Here is a 16,602-nt window from a genome sequence, read left to right on the forward strand (position 1 = left end):
CCGGAAACTAGCTAACCCGTCTGGAGACACAGGGTGCCAGAGCATCGCAGAAGGCCCACAAGAGCAGGGCTCTGCAGACAGGCAGCAATGAGCCTGCCTTACCTTACAACCATGCCACCAAACTGATTTGGGTTTGGGGCTGCTGGCTGATGCATTTTAGGTGAAATTGGTTCTCTTGGAACACCTTCTTCCAGTGCACTTTGCCTGTGCATCTCGTCTCATCTACATTTATTTTCCAAATCCCTGACAACACATATGTCACCAAGAGATGTGTTTGTCTCCCCTTGCATATAACTTCTGTCGTTTCTGAGAGATTATTTCTCATGTAGTTGGTTTAGACCTCCGATTCACATTGACTTATATAGCTATCACCCCTTTAGCCGTCTAGGCTGCCTGATTTGGGGAAAGGAGTGGATATGTGCATCTGCTGAGCTGCTGTGAACCTGAGCGGTTGTCCTGAGGGCTGTGATTCTCGCAAAACTCTCCCCAAATCTCTCCTGCCAGGTTCTGTGAATCCCACACATTTGAAACAAAATGCTAGGGCACTTCTGCTTTTGATCAAAACTTGTCGAGGTCAGTCATTCCATGTGAAACCAGATGAAACTATGATCTTCATAGTACCTTTACTATTTTTTCACCTTTTAGGTTCAACATACGTGTTTTCCTGGAAGAAAAGATAATCATGGTCCACGTTAAAGAACTGGATTTTAAAGATCTCCACTGAATGCAATTTGATTACAGAAAGCAAACACTGTGCTGCAGTAGTAACTCTTCGTCTCTTCTCTTTTGTTTCATCCCTTCCTTTCTTTTGTTTCTTGTTGTTGTTGTTGGGGTTTTTTTGATAGTTTCATAGGCTTAATTGGAAAATGTTGGATATGATGCTGAGTGATACTGCCTAGATGGCAAAAATAAAGACTTACCATGACATCTCTTTTCCCAAGAACAGAGTTTAGGAACCCATGTGACTTCAGGTGTAGATGAAAAGGAGAACTAGAAAAATAACCAATAATAATAAGGCCCAAGCCTTTTATAATTAAATAATAAAATCCAGTTCAGTGCTTTTGTCCAGTGRGAAAACAAAATGAGCATTTAAAGATGAGCTGGTTAGGTGCCTGCTGAATAAATTATGTGTGATGTGGTGAAGTGTAATTTATATCTTGCTACCATTTCATGCTTGTGTTTGTAAATATATGCCCCTCAATTGCTCAGTAGGCAGTTTAAAACTCTGCGCAAGCTTCACTGTGTGTCAGCTGCCAGCGCACTTCACATCTATTTGGAAGGGAAGGTCTCTGGGGCGAGCAGAGAGCTCAAGCCCCATGCTTAGTTTGAACCTTGTCCTGCAGCTGGCTCCTATGAACTCACGCTTGCACCATAGAGATTTCTGTCCATCGCAGTATCCCTGGAAGAAAAGCTGTCCCCAAGTGGCTAATCACTGTCATGTCAAGTCTCAATGAAAAGCCCATCAGGGATTACACACAGCTAACTCATTTCGACAGTTGTATCAAGTATCATTGTTGATATAAACAGACTGACACAGAGTATTTGGCCCCGCAGGTGGAGATGCTGCAGGCAGACATGCACACAGCGAGGCTGTGCTTGCAGAGAGACTTCAAGCCAGCACGTGCCAGTGGCCCCAGTCTTGCTGCCTCCTCTCCTGCCTCCCCCTCACCTGCCCTCTCGCCAGGGTCGGCCCAAGCATTGGTGCAGCCTCGTGGGCTACAAGGTCAAAGAAATGATCCAGTGAAAGGTAACCTGACAGCAACAGGAAATAGAGGTGAGTCTCGGCACGGAGGGATGCTCTAGCCCCTGTCACTGTAGGACCCCATCAGGATGTCTGAGGCCACCATGGAGGAGCTGGCAGGGCAGGACCACATGGCCACAGACAGTGGGGTGGCAGGTTGGATGCTTGCAGCAGCAGCACTGGCTAAATCCCTGGAAAACTGTTGGAGAGCTGGACCCAAAGTGGGGAAGGAGGTCAAAGTCCTCACCAAGGTGTGAGACAGGAGACCACCAGCCAGATGGCACATGAAGATGAATTCAGAAAGGTCCATGTGCCTTTTTTTCCATTTTAGCCTCCCAGGAATATCTGTGACTGTTTTGCTTACTGTTGTAAACAAATACTTTTACTTGCATTTTACCTTAACCTACCTGAAATAAGAGTGATTTCACAGTAACTTGCAGACATTTCTCATCGAAAGGGTGTAGTAAGGTATCGTGAACCAGTGTGCTGGTGCTCTAGATCACCTGCACAAGAGCCCAGACCCCCCCGCCCCAGGCTGTTTTCCAGAGTATCCAAAGGGTAGAACAATGTGCCCCAAGAAACCTGCATGAGACAGTATGAGATATGGTATCAGGGTCAGAAGAGGAAGAGACGTGTGAGGCTCATCTGGACCCCAAGAATCTCAGAGAATTTGATGTATGTCTTACATAGAGGCAAACTGCAGGAGCAGGAATTTCAACCTCTTAGCATCAACAACTAGAGCTGAGCTGAAAGCAGAAAGAATACATCAAATATTTATTTTGAAAATGAAATTTGATCTGCCCACAGCCAGTTTTGCACTTGCTTTTCTGTTGACACAACAGGGTCAATATTTGCTGTTCTCTAGATCTTATGGTTTTGCCTCAAGTATGTGTTTGCATGAAGCTCAGCACCACCAAGGTTTCTTGACAGTAAGCCAGAAGAGCACAAATACACTCAGTTTACTATAAATGAGTAGGAAACCTTTCCCAAAACTACTAATTCTCATGGGCAATTGTTTTGAGGTACTTGCCTCACTTAAATACTGCGTAAATATTGCTTCCAAGAAAAAAATATTGCTATATTTTAGCTCTAGATCAACCTGAGTCACCACTTGAGTGTCAACTTCTGAAAATGATAGAAAAGATCACTACAGATAAAAGCCTGTCAAGCAGTGTTGGTGCAACAAGCCAGGATCAATGGAAGAAAAGTGGATTGCATCTGCCTCATCGAAACCTGTTATTATCATTATTATTTCACAGCTCATTTTTCATTCCCAATGCCAGGCTCCCCACGCTCAGGAATTTGCTGAGTTCTTGGTAACTTGCCACGCACACTAACAAAGCTGGCATTTATCACTGTTTGTCAGAGTGATGCCTTGGCCCCTGCGCTTGCAATCTCTGCTCTTGAATCTGAAGCTCATGGCCTCACACACAGGCCCTGTGACTGTGAATACGGGCTGCCTGCGGGCTTTGGGCCCGGCGCCCCCCTTTTCTGCTCGCTGCAGTAGCCTGGAGGACGTGGCTGTGCATCCCACATCGAGCCCGCAGCCATGCCCTGGGGTGAGGTGCAGCAGGGAGGTCATGGGAAGAAACTCCTGCTCACCATGGTGTCCCCAAACCATGCGAATATGTCCTGTCCCAAAAGGTGCAAGGTACCTTGAGTGCTGGGGCTGGTGCAGGAGCACAGCAGGAGCCTCCCGCAGTCACACCGCCCTGGCCAGAGCTGGCAGGTCTCCGAGGCACATGCTCAGCCTCTCAGTCTTCTGCATCACCCACCATTTCCTCCCAGGTCCACCACAGTTATTGCCACATTATGCATTTCCCTCTTCCCCCCAACTCATTACCTTCGTTTTTCCTCCTTTCCCTTGTCAATGTGCTTTGGTGTGTCATGTGTTCTTAAGACAACTCTCTTCATGGCAAAGGCCAGCAGTCTGTTTTCCTCTCATCCATCTCGTTTTCCAAGGCACAGCTCCATTTCCTCGGTTGCGCTTTTTCCACTTGCTGTAGGAGGAGTGTCAGGCTTATGATTCCCATACCCTGCAGCAGCGATGGCAAGCGTTGGCACTGCTACCGGACTCACTACCTACAGAGCTGGAGTTGGCACCAAAGGCAATGAACAGCAATACTTTATGAAATAATTTTGACACTGTGCACCAGATAGGTACACTCATTGCATCTTACAGTGAGCAGTCCCCATTGCTATCAACTTTTGTACAGGTTTATATAAAAAGGAAAACTTTTAGTCCTCCCTGCCTCCTGGCTTACCTGACAAAGGTTTTGCAATGTTAATGGATAAATGAGTAGTTCAACTTCTCAAAAGCTTCACCAGCAGCCTCATTAGTTCATTTTTCCATTTATGAAACATATGTTTTTAAAATGTCATATTATCATAGGCTCTTGGTGTTAGCAGCATATCTAATTCCACAGAGGTGGTATTTATTTTGGCTGTGGCTGCTGATCATAAACTTTGCTCATTCTTTTTTTTTTTTTTCTCCTAGTGCTATTAATTCAAGCTAATGGCTCACCTTTGTCTTTCTGGTGTTTTTGCATTAGCATACTTTGCAAGGAACTACACATCTCCTAGAAAGTGCTGTGGAGGTCTAAATTAGTCATTAAAAATATAATACATTCAGAATCAAATTATTCTTTCATTTTTCTGCTTAAGAGCTTCTTTGACTACACCTGAAGACAAGGAAACTCCTCCCATAACTTGTAATATGCTGAGTTTCTTTTTTAGGCATCCAGTGTTGGAGAACACTCAGAACTACCATGTCCTATTGCTCAGCTTCTCTGTTCATCTCTACTGAAGAGTGGTGTATGGGCAAAGACAGTAATTATTAGTATAGCCTATTTTAATACAAATACTAAGATTTAGTAGTTCTCACAAGATCAAAACCTGTCTCCAAAGGGTGACTCTTCCCAGCTTTTCATTTACATATTTTAAGTGAGGAACAAGTAAAACAGATGGAGGAGAGAAGGGCTCTTGTCCTTGTCCCTAGTTCTGCCCCTCTCTGAAGCATAATCACTGAGGATACTTGAAGTAGTTTTCAGTGAAAGTGCAGAGCCCAGCTCAAATAGCACATGAACAGACATCATTCTGTTGGTAGCTCTATGGACAATTTCTGCTTTTTGCAGTTTATTTTTTTACTTTTACTTCAAAAATCTTAGATATCCAAAACATACAGGACAGTTCTTTTCTTCACCTTCATCTAGCATTGAACCAGTCAATATTTTTACCATTTTCTCTGTCTTTACAAATGCTTAGTTTTTTGCAGATGCTTTTCATCCTGTTCTCTTTTTCTTTCACCTGTGGTGTGCTGAAGTTTGCACTTTCTCACAGCCCGGAACAATAGGGTTCCTCCTCTCTTATTAACCAAATTAGGGAAGTACTTCTATCTGAGCTATCCTACAGTAAGTTCTGCATTCTCCTTTGCATTAAACTTCTGTGGGTTGTGCAAATGTAAAGAAGATTGTCAGCAGAAGATTGCTGGTGCTCAAAAGTATAAACAGATGACTAATGAGATTTTCAAATATTCTCACAGGCCTTTTTCCAAAGTCAGATTCTTTCAGAAAATTGCACAGGTAACTCTCTGCACCACTAGGTCTTTTTAAAAGCTTTGGACTTAGGAGTCCAAACTCAATGTAAGACATGCTGTCATTTTTCCATTATTTGTCAGCCGTGTGATTGGGTGTCATTCAGAGGCCTCATGCACTGATGAAACAACAAGTGAGGGCTCCAGCCCTCTTCCTTTCCATGCAACATACCCCTTTCTTTAAATGACATGCCATTTATTCATCTTAATCCATTCTGTTTAGTTGTTGCAGCATACCCAAAGCACCTGTGGTATACAGCAGCATCTGAGGGTATGGTAAACATCTTATCCCAGGAATGGCTGCAAGTGGAATGATCACTATATGAATACACGTTGTGTTGTGTGGTTTGTATTAGCATGGGTAAGGCAAAGGCAAACCCTTGCATACAAAATGTCAAGTGCAGATCAGCCCAAGAGCTGAGGTCTCCAACCCATGAAGCAAGTCTACCTCAATATATATCCCCTTCCAGCAGGAAGGACATTTGTCCTGAGAACTGAAAATTGTTTTTTGATGTTCAGCCCTTGTAGTCTGCTGCATTTCTAGGTTCATCTTTTAATAATGAATGTAATTTTCTTAATAGTCCCTTATATCTCTGAAGTAGCTATCAGAGAAACTGGAAGTGATGCTGCTGACTACTTGTACCTAGTAATCAATACTTAACATACCTGTGACTTCTGAAAAAACACTAACGTCATCAGGGACATAAATTCTTGGGAAATCTGCCCCATGCTATGTAAACTTGGACAAACAGTGTAATGGTAGGTTAAACAGTTTCAGGTTTAAAGGAACTTTAAGAAAGAAGTCTATGTCCGTTTTGACACATTTATGAAATGTTTGATTTAGGACCTTACAACTAATTTCAGATACACGTTGTACATCTCAGGAATGACTGCCTATATCTCACACCCATCCCTACCTTTGCCTATTTTATAATCTGTGAGTAGAAAAGTTGAAGTTCTGACAAATCAAATATGGAAAAGTAGAAGGCTAAACTGGACTTAAGGGGCGGAATTTAAGAGCAGCATAATACTTTCAACTCTGACAGCTGTTTTATAACACCAAAGCTGGAAAACAGTGTTCTCAGATCTCTGATATTCAGATTTCTCCCTCTATAAAATGGGATTAATTGTACTTACCTACCCCACAGACATGTTGAGACAATTTGTTTACACATTTTGAAGTCTTCATATGAAAGAGGCTTTACAAAAGCAGATTATTATTAAATGCACATCCTTTTGTAAAAGCAGTTAAAAATAATAAGTTATATATTCAAGTTTATTATTAATTACTCTTTTTTTCTTTGCTGGTCTCCACTGTATATTTCTTGTATATTTGAAGAACAACACGGCTGCAAAACAAAGAACATCTGCCTGAGAAATCTTCTTTCAAACAATACTGAAAAAATGGGCAGATGAAACTGAGGGAGCTCTTTGCCATCTCTTGGATCTTTCCTTTCTCATCAGGTACAAGCCTAGAAAAGAATAAAATGGAACACCATAAATCACAGAAATCTGCATGGCATTGTCTCATCTGATGCTTACTGCAGGTAGTATGCATTTTATGGTTTTCAGTCGTCTTTCTTCTTTGTGTGGGTAATGATCCATTTTGTTGCTAAGGATCTCTTTTGGTGGCATATTTATGTATGTGGATTCATTAAGTGTGTTTTCGTCTGAATGTACGATTGTTTCACTCCCCCTGCCTAGAATACAAACAAATGCTGCTGTTCATCACAGCAATGTGAATCAGTAGGGTTCTTCCTTTACAGGCACAATCAGAAAACAAAAAAAGACACAATTTTTTTATACAAGTTAAAAATATCTCCAAAAAACCTCTTTGCTGCACAAGGCTGGATCTTAGAAACAGCGTGGAGTACTAATAGGAGTAGTTCCACAGCAGATAAGGATTTTTTATCTGTATTTCTCCTRGCAGAATTGAGGATTTTGGTGCTCTAAAAATATTTAGTATGTACAAACTTCCCTTGACCTCCATCCTTTCCCTGCACTGCCCTACCACTAGTCCAGATCCCCTCGGCTACTGCTTCACCCTTTTTCAAACCACAACTGCCTCTCCACCCCCACCTCTTCATTGGCATCTTTCCATCTCATTTTCCCTGGCCACACACACACTTTTGATCAGACAGAACCTTTATTTGTATATAACTGCAGAAGATCTATCCTCAAAGGGCTAGAAAACCTAACTGGTATATTTGAAAAACAAAACAAAGTTTTTTTAATTTAATATTGAAAGCACCTTACAAATAACCTCATGATACCAACCCAAGAATTGCCACCTAAGCAATTTGAAGCTACTATATGTCTGACAGAGATTTTACTTTTTTAAGTGGAAAGACATACCACAACACATGGTCAAACATAGTTTTGAATATCCTGGCTGAACTGTTTTTAGGTTGTGTCATAAGTTTGGTACTTATGTAAACAAAAAGGAAAAAAAAGAATAAATGCCTTTCAACCAGTTTCCTATAAGCCTTGTAGTATTTAGCCTAAACTTCAGAAAAGTTCCTCGGGTAAATATGTAATTAGAAAGTTTTACGAGGTGCATTTAATTTACTTCAGAGACAAGAACAATTCCACTGGAGCCTTTCTGGTCCGTCAGCTGAATAAATACCTGCAATTAGAAATTTTCTTTTTACTAGATGAGACATGTTATGAATCCAGTGGAAAAGGGCAGTCCCAGCCCTAGTCAATGTATTCATTTAATACTTATGTGGTATGCTATCAATATTTTGAAATTATTGGATCTCAGATCTTTTTATGAAGACAAGACAAATAACATCTCCCTATCAGAATCAAATTGAGGTATCAAGCTTTTCAAATAGTTTTATACCCCCATCCTCTGTTTCTTAGAATATCTTAAGTGTGACTAAACTGATGCATGTAGAATTAATGGGGAAAAAACATTTCTTGGCTGTCATTTTGCCAAGTTTCACTAYGAAATGTGTGTTTATAATTCTATTATGAAACTCTGAAAGCGGGGGGCAAAGAGTGAAACTAAAGGGGATATTGAGTCCAGCAAACTAGTTCATCGTCTTTGTTGTTCATCTGATTTTGCTCAGTTGGAACCTGCACAAATCTGTTAGTTGAAAGAACAAGCAAGAAAGCAACAATAATAAAGTGCTCAAGGGAGACCAGACTGTCCATGGGTTTCTGTGTGTACTCTGCAAATGCCCTCAAGCTGAGGTGATGATCCTGAAAAGTAGCAGTTGCAATTTTGTAATAATGCTCTATGACACAGCTGTTTTCTTTCACATTAAATTCAATATAAAGTAAAATGCTAAAGAGTCAGTGACTATGATACTGAGTCTTAAGTCATAGATGTGGTGTTAAGAATGTTACTGTCATTCACTTTTTCAGGGAGATATATATACATTAGCAAAAAGCAAACCATATGAAAAACAGTTAAGCCGCTGTTTGCCTAAGCCCTACTATTTTTAACTTCAAATTTCAAAAGCAGTTTGTTGTCTCAGAGTCTGATTGACATGTTACAATGAGAGATGCACAAGCAATTATGAAAAATTTACTGCTTCATGCTATATAGCATTGCTTTGTTATTTCTAGTTGTTGAATTTGGACTGACTTGGTGGAGTGAACAGATTTTCCAACAGGTAATTGACTTCATGAGAATGCCTGGAATAGTTCTAGCTGGCTGTTATGCTGAGAATGAATCTCCCTCCATTAATTAATCACTTCGGGGAGAATTTTTCTTGCTGAATAAACTCATTATTTTTAAACATATGACATTTAGCTGTATAAATAAGCTCTAGAACTGTGATTTAAAATGTGTGCTTACTGCAAGCATGGCATACCATGGATAGCATAGCCTCCTCTGCATTTTCAGGAGTGATTTCATCTTCTGATTACAAAGAAATGAGGGCAGGGAAATGAATTGACTTGTGATTTCACACATTTATTATTAGGATTTATTTACTTGCATGACTGTTGCAGTTAAAGACACACACAAGGAGACATAGACTGCGTACCCAAAGAAGACAAAAGCGTGCCCAAAGAGGGCAAAATCCAGCCAAATCCAAAATAAGATATAACAAGCTAGCTTTGCCAACACAAAGATGCTCCCTCAGGTTCAACTGGACCAGTTCAGTGAAAGTCATTCAACGCTTACCTCACGTGTTTTAAAAGCTGCTTTTCACAGTATGAGGCATGAACAGATGTTCTCTTCCAGATCTAGTTTTACCATCTGAAGATATTACTACCCACATTTCTAACGAGAGGTTAACATCTCCCAACTAATTTTATCTCAAGTGGATTAAGGAGTTTTCTCATCAGCAGAGCTGGGTGAAAGTCTACCTCAAATGGACAAGCCGATTTAGCTAAACCAATTTTTTAAAAAGTCACCCCTCTAGTGAAATGAACACTGAGTGTCCAGGCACACTTTCTGGCAGCAAGTTTAAAAAAAAAAGGCAAAAGAAAATAACTTTTCGTACAATGAAGAATTAAATGTGCAACTCATTCCTGTATCTGACCAAGGAAATGGGATTGGTCCTGGTAACCATTGACACAACGTGTTGTGGCAGCAAAAAGTTTACATGAGTTCAGAAAGAGATGAAATACCATTGATGGAGGGCAGGTCCCTAGTTGCTGGACCATGATGGTCCAGATACCGAGGATAAAGCCTCTGATTGCTGAAAGGACATATATTTGATACACCTTCTTTGAGTATTCACTAGTAGCCACAATCACCTATAGCATATTAACCTGACGCAGCAGGGTCATTTTTACCTTGCCAGAGTTGCTCTGCATTAGTTACTTAGAAGTAATAGTAAGTGAATAGTGGCTTTGGACTCATTCTGGACCACTTGGTTTTGTCTTTTCTCTCTCTCTCTCTCTCTCTCTTCTTTTTTCTAGCCTTCTTACAGAGGAAGGACTTCATACGGAAAGAGTCCCCCGTACCTCTCCAGACTGAGTTCAGCTCAAAGCATTTGGCTCCAAAAAACAGTCCCTGCCACTTGTATTGAAAAGAAACTCTGTAAGTTATAGAAGTATGAGAAGCAATACGCTATCTGTACTTTCAGTGGCCTGCTGTGCTAGCCCGCACTGGGCAGTATGCGGGATGCGTGTGCATAGCTACACATCCAGATCGCTCATGGACTAACAGACAGGCAAAGCACTTGAACCACTGACTGCGACTAGGCATGAAGCCATTAAAACAACCAGTCTTTGCTTCCTCAGGTATTAGCGTGGTGCTCCAGAATGCACAATTAGAACAAGCATTAACATGATTAAGTTTTTCTAGGGGACCCATCTTAAAGCATCATTTTTCTAGTAACACCACTTTGACATGTCTCTTACATTTAGTCACATACAAGGTATTAAACTGGGCCCGAGCCAATAACAACAGTCTAACCTTCCCGCCTGGCAACCCTAGCAGTCTGCTCCATCAGTTCCCATAAGCCTATTGAACRACACATATAGGAAGAGAGCTGCAGCTGTGACTTTGGCTGCACTTCACTCAGAAGGTATGCGTTCATGCTTCCAAAACATCAAGTGCTTTATTGACCTTATTAAAGCATTAACTAAAAATAAAAAACCCCAAACCAGAAAAACTCCAGAATTCGTTTAAACTTTGTTCAGTCACTTGGGAAGCTCTAGTCTGTGTGATGACTACAAAGGCAATGCATCTAACAGACTTGCCAAGTAATTTGAATGTGTCTGTACAAGACAAAAATTCAAACCTTTCCTACTTGAGCCATCAATCAAAGTGAAGCTAAAATTACAGTTTAACAAGCAGGTATATGTGTTTTAGTTAGCAAATGAGGCAAGCAGGGCACATTATTTTTAGTTGCAGTGGTGAGGAAAAGAGAGTGAAAAATAGAAGGAGGAAGGATGGAAAAATTAAGTCTGTTAGTTTGGCTCAGTCTTCTGAAGTTTTAGCTAACACTGGCGGCATCTGGATAGGATACTTCTCTTAATGGCATTCATGGAGCACAGTTTTTTTTAAAAATGAGCTAGAAAAGAGCAATTGAACTTCCCCAGAACTTGCAAATTAATTGTGAACTGCTTTATACAGAAAGCCCACAGAGCCAAGATGATCGTAAAATACTGTTTTCTCAAGTAGGTGCTCACTCAAATCCAATGCACATCAACATACATTTTCTCATTGACTCCAAATGGCTTTCAGCTGAACCCACAGACAACTTCCAAATTACTTATGACAAAATCTGGATCAACAATGACCTGATTCTCTCTCTCTTAAATTATGAAAACAGTTTTCCCAAACATAGCCGTCATTCATATTCTCTAATACCATATAATAACATGCCTGCTACAGGACTGCTAATCTGACTCTGTAGTCTAGGTCCTCAGATTTAGAGTTAGCCAAGTTTCCATTCTCTGTGTTGTATCAGCAAAACAGCTTACCGTAACAGTGGATGATGGAAGAAGACATCTCATTTATCTTGCAGGTACGATAAACTCACTGCTGAACATATTAATGAAAGTCGCAAATATATTATTGCATAGCAAGACATGTTTTTGGAGTCTGGAACAATTTATATATTAGTAAGACAGCTCAGTCTCAGAGCAAAATATCTTTGCATTCACTGACAAAAGCCTGAATTCCAACAGTTATGGTTGCTGTTATATGTCTTTCCTAAAGGCTGAGTTTGAAAAAAGTACTCACCCATACAGCCTTAACTCTGCTCTCTTTGTGCCTCAATATGACCATACGTACACGCTGGTGTTCTAATTTGTAGTATATCTATAGGAGCTGCCTACTTCTGCTTGACAGTTTATCATTCAGCCTATTGCCCAGACAGTGTCTGCTAACTCTGATATGTCCCTTCCCTGGTTTTGCAGATATGTTAGCCTTTTACATGTGGCCTGACAAACACTGCACCTCAATGCACCTGGGGACCACACTCCTCTGGACAGTGAGAGGCCCTCAGACGTGTCTTCAGTCGGGAAGTTTTGGGAAAACTCAGCCCCTCTCTCCACCCCTTCCTCTAGAGGATAGGCCTCTCCAAGCCCAGCTTGGACTCAGTAACTTGGAGCTGAAGGGGAAGGCAAATGTGGTCAGGAAAGTCTTAGAGATGTCATTACTCAGTCCCTGTGGAAAGGAAAGGAAAGGAAAGGAAAGGAAAGGAAAAGGGAAGGGAGACAGGGCAAGGACCTAGTTGCTCTCAGATGCAGTGTAAATTAATACATTAAGACCTTATTCCTTCATCAGTATTTTCTGGACTTTCCTAGATGGGGGGGGGGGTATAGGAGAGACACTCAGAAGAGGCACTCACACACTTGCAGAATCATGACAGTGTTAGGAACAAACAAGTTCCTCCCACAATACCTCTTACTATGTAGAAAACCATGACTGTGGATGCCAGAACTCTGCCATGACCTCATCTTTTGGCACATTTTGTTCCAAAATCCTGATCCTCTGCCCTGAATAAGGCATATCCATCCATGGAAGCACTGAATGTAGATCGCAGAAGACAGACGCTTGTGCTAGAATTTGATTTAATCCAGAGTTGTCCTGGTAAACTGCTTATCATAACAAAAATAATGCAAGAGCAGAAAGATGTGGCAAAATCATGTTTGACAAGGACAATAGGACACCTGGGAAATGTAAGCTGTTTTTCATAGTAAAACAGTTTGCTTTTCACCAATATGTATCAGGGAAGGAAGGAAAAAACCTAAGACAACTTTCTCCTGCAGGCACTGCTCCATCCATTTTCAGAATATCAGTCAAATAAAATTCAAAGCAAAGGCTAGCCCATTCCAAGATATCAGAACTTTCTGAATATTATTCTCTCTGGTTTGCTGAATACGAGGTAGAGGAAGTTCTCTTTTTCTTTTTTTTATTTCTTTCCCCAAAAGGAATCATTTCCCAAAGGAATTATTTTGTCATAAATTGCAGCTAGTAATTCATTGAGGAGGGAAAAGAAACCAGTCAGTAGTGAAGAATCAACTTTCTGGCCCCAGAAGGAATTGAAACAAGCAGCTTTTTTGTATTACTATTTAGCCCATCCCACGATGTGACTCATTAGTGCCTTCATGCCTCATCAGGATGTTTTGGTTAGTCCTTCAATTTCAAGAACAGTCTGATCTGTTTTCCTTTTTCTTTCAAAGTATACATGGAAATTCCTTATTGCTTCTAGCACTCTCATGTGTGTGCTGAAAGTATCATGAAATGTTTCAGGTTCAAGACTGCATTTAGGGGGGGAAAAAGGTCACTGAGCCAAGATCAGTAGCTTTGAYGAGCTGCTTTGCTCCACCAGAAATTGACTCAAATTTTTCATTAAAGCAGAAGTCTGAATTTCTGAGTGGCTCCGGTCCCATAAGTGTGACTGGATTCACTGTGGCACAAGCATCCTGCCAGCGAGGGTCTGTGATTCTAAAGTGATGGAAAAAGGCCCAAAGTTGTGTTTGCAGAACAGAAACATGGGCGGGCTGAAGCTCTGGTCTGACAAGACGATTTTGCTGAAGTACAATGTGTGCAGAAGATCCTAGGGACAGACTAAAGTAATTGTGTTTACCAGCTTCAAACGTCTTTTGACCCCTTTTTGTTCAGTAGGACAGTGGTTGAGAGATTTCAGCCAAAGCTGGCAATTCTCCCAGAAAAAGAAAACTCATCTGATGGGCGTAGTATAAACAGGTCCTCTCCCCAACCAAAGGAGCTCAGCAAGCCAACAGCATAGGTGAAATACCAAAGTTTGAGAATAAAGTCAGAGGTAGGGATTGCTGGGGAGTGTAAAAAGTGAAACCTGAGGACTAAGTAAACTACCTGGAATAAAGTCAAAGTCCTTCATTATGTGGTTCCTCCCCCCAATCTATCCAAGCATCATGTTTGAAATCATTCATTATTTTCTGAAACCTGGTGAGTTCACGGCCTGAATAATAACTTTGACAGTGATCCTCACAGCTGAATGAGCCTCCTTTCCTTTGTTGCCTTTCTCTGTACGGAAACAAAATGAGCGTAAGTAGGAGCTGGGAAAGGAAAGGGACAAAGAGGGGAAAGTGAGATGCAGATCTTTGATAGCTTGGAGAGAAGCAAGAAATGTGATGGTCAGTGAAAAGAAAGATTTGAAGTGGAAGAAAAGAGGAGGCAGAGCAAGGACAGGCTGTTGGACAGGACAAGAGTACCCCGAGGCCCACAGGATACACTGGCCATGGGCCTGGCAGAGTATGGCCAAGAGCTGTGCCGGGGAACAGGCATTCGACCCCAAGTTTAGGAGCTGGGTCAACTCAGCCCATGCAGTGCCCAGAGAGGGCTGGTGTGGCTGCAAAGCACAATGCAGAGGCTGGCTTGAGGCTTCCTGGCTGAACCGAGTCCTCATGGCTGCAGGGAAATCCTGTAGCTAAGCAGTTGCAACAGCAAAATTTAAGATTAATTGTTGTGTGCATCTGCTCTACCACATTCATCAGCCTGGAAAATTGAGAGAGATGAAGAAAACAAGCAATGCCATGCTATGCCCCACTGGGTCTTCCCACTTAACACGGGGTGTCACCAACGCCAGCTGCAATGAACACAGAAAGAAAACCGGAAGGCTGCTGTTTCCGCTGCAACCAGTCTCACTTGTGCCCACCAAAAATACTACCTCTGATACAACAAGAGCAGCAATGCTTTACATATTTTTACAGTAATGTGCTTTTTTTCTCTTTCATCAGAGCAAGACGCAAAGCTGAGTTGACAGCTGGAAAAAGATCAGCTGATACCCCAGCTCTTTTGACTTTTACTCTTGAGAGATCTCACAGCACTGCAAATCAAGAGTTACTCAGCGGAAATCAGTTCATTTCTGCTGGAACATGCTGATACAGCTTACTTTTAAACTCATCATGATTAGAAACTGATCTTTCCCTCGGAAAGCAAAATTACCACTAAAGAGTATTTTTTCGCCTCTCTGCCCTAGCTAAGCTCTACTCTTGAATGCTTATATGCACTCCAGAATAAGCACTGTTGTAACCAATTTCTTTCATATTATAGACATCAGTATTCAGCATTTCTTATTCTTGGGCCCTGTTTTCAGTTTGTTACTTTTTCCAAACTTTAACCACTTATTCTGAATCTAACCCAATGGCTCTAAGTCCAGCTAGAATTTCTTCTTTTTTTGAATATTTCCAGCAAAATAGTTGTTTCCAAAGCAGAAGGTGTTGTTCTGGGATTTTACCCCATAAGATATTTGCATTAGCAACTCTGAATTGCATGGTCTGCATCAAGGACCTGATATTTGTCACTGTGATGGCCTTTGTATCTGAAGAGTACATTTCTCTATTCCTATAAAAATCTCCTCTAAATATGAGTCTTTGGGGGCTGGGGGGTGGGTGGGGAAGAAGTTACAAAACCAAGTTTCCTCCTCTAGTAGTTCACACATTCTCAGGACAAATTCATCTTCCAGAACTTCACCCACGCTCAACATCTTTCCACTCTTTTTGATACTCTGGTGAAAAACGCAGAAGATCCTGGGAGGTCTGTGACCAATAAAATAGAGAGAGAGAGAGAGAGAGAGAGAGAGAGAGATGAGAGAGAGAGAGAGAGAGAGAGAGAGGGAGGTTTTGCTTATCACAATATTCAGAATTTTCTCTTCAGGACTCCCTGGGCAGAGCTGCTTGGGAGTTACCTGCCTGGGTGGTGACAGTGAGCAGGGGGAGAGGTGAGGGTGACATTTCTCCCCTGGCAAAAGTCCAAGCACAGAATATCACACACCGGCCAAAGACTAGTTTTGTTCTTACTTCCAGATTAAAAAAAAAAAAAAAAAAGGAATCCTTGAAAATTGTTTAAGGCGAAGACAATACAAATCACTTCTCAACATCAAGGTAACAATAACTTCTTGATGTTACACACACACTAGAAATGCACTAGATGTACTCCGGCTTTTACAAGGACACATAAAGCCAGTATCATAATTAAAATATGAAGTGATTAACAGTGCTTAACTGTCACCAGTTCCACAATGGATTTCCAGCAACACAGGAATTAAACAGACAGGGGCTGAGCTGAAAACAGGGATTAGCCGTGAGAAGTAAGACCATAGGCTAGAGGGTGATATTTCTGTGTGTGATCTGGACTTGGAAAGAGTATCAGGAAGGAAACAAATGAAATAATAATTAATTGTAGTCTTTCAGACTTTTCAAGCATGGTGCAAACATTAACTAACAGGATTAACTTGAAAGCAAATTCCAGATGATGACAGTATAGGTTAAAAAAAAAGACTATTGAGAAATATTGAGCCAGGAAAAGGAGAAAGGGATTTACTCTGGAGAAAGATACTGTTATCCACAAGGGTAAATCAGCTCTTGT

Source organism: Apteryx rowi, unplaced genomic scaffold (genome assembly GCF_003343035.1).
Source record: "Apteryx rowi isolate R43461 unplaced genomic scaffold, aptRow1 scaffold_158, whole genome shotgun sequence".
Lineage (NCBI taxonomy): Eukaryota > Metazoa > Chordata > Aves > Apterygiformes > Apterygidae > Apteryx > Apteryx rowi.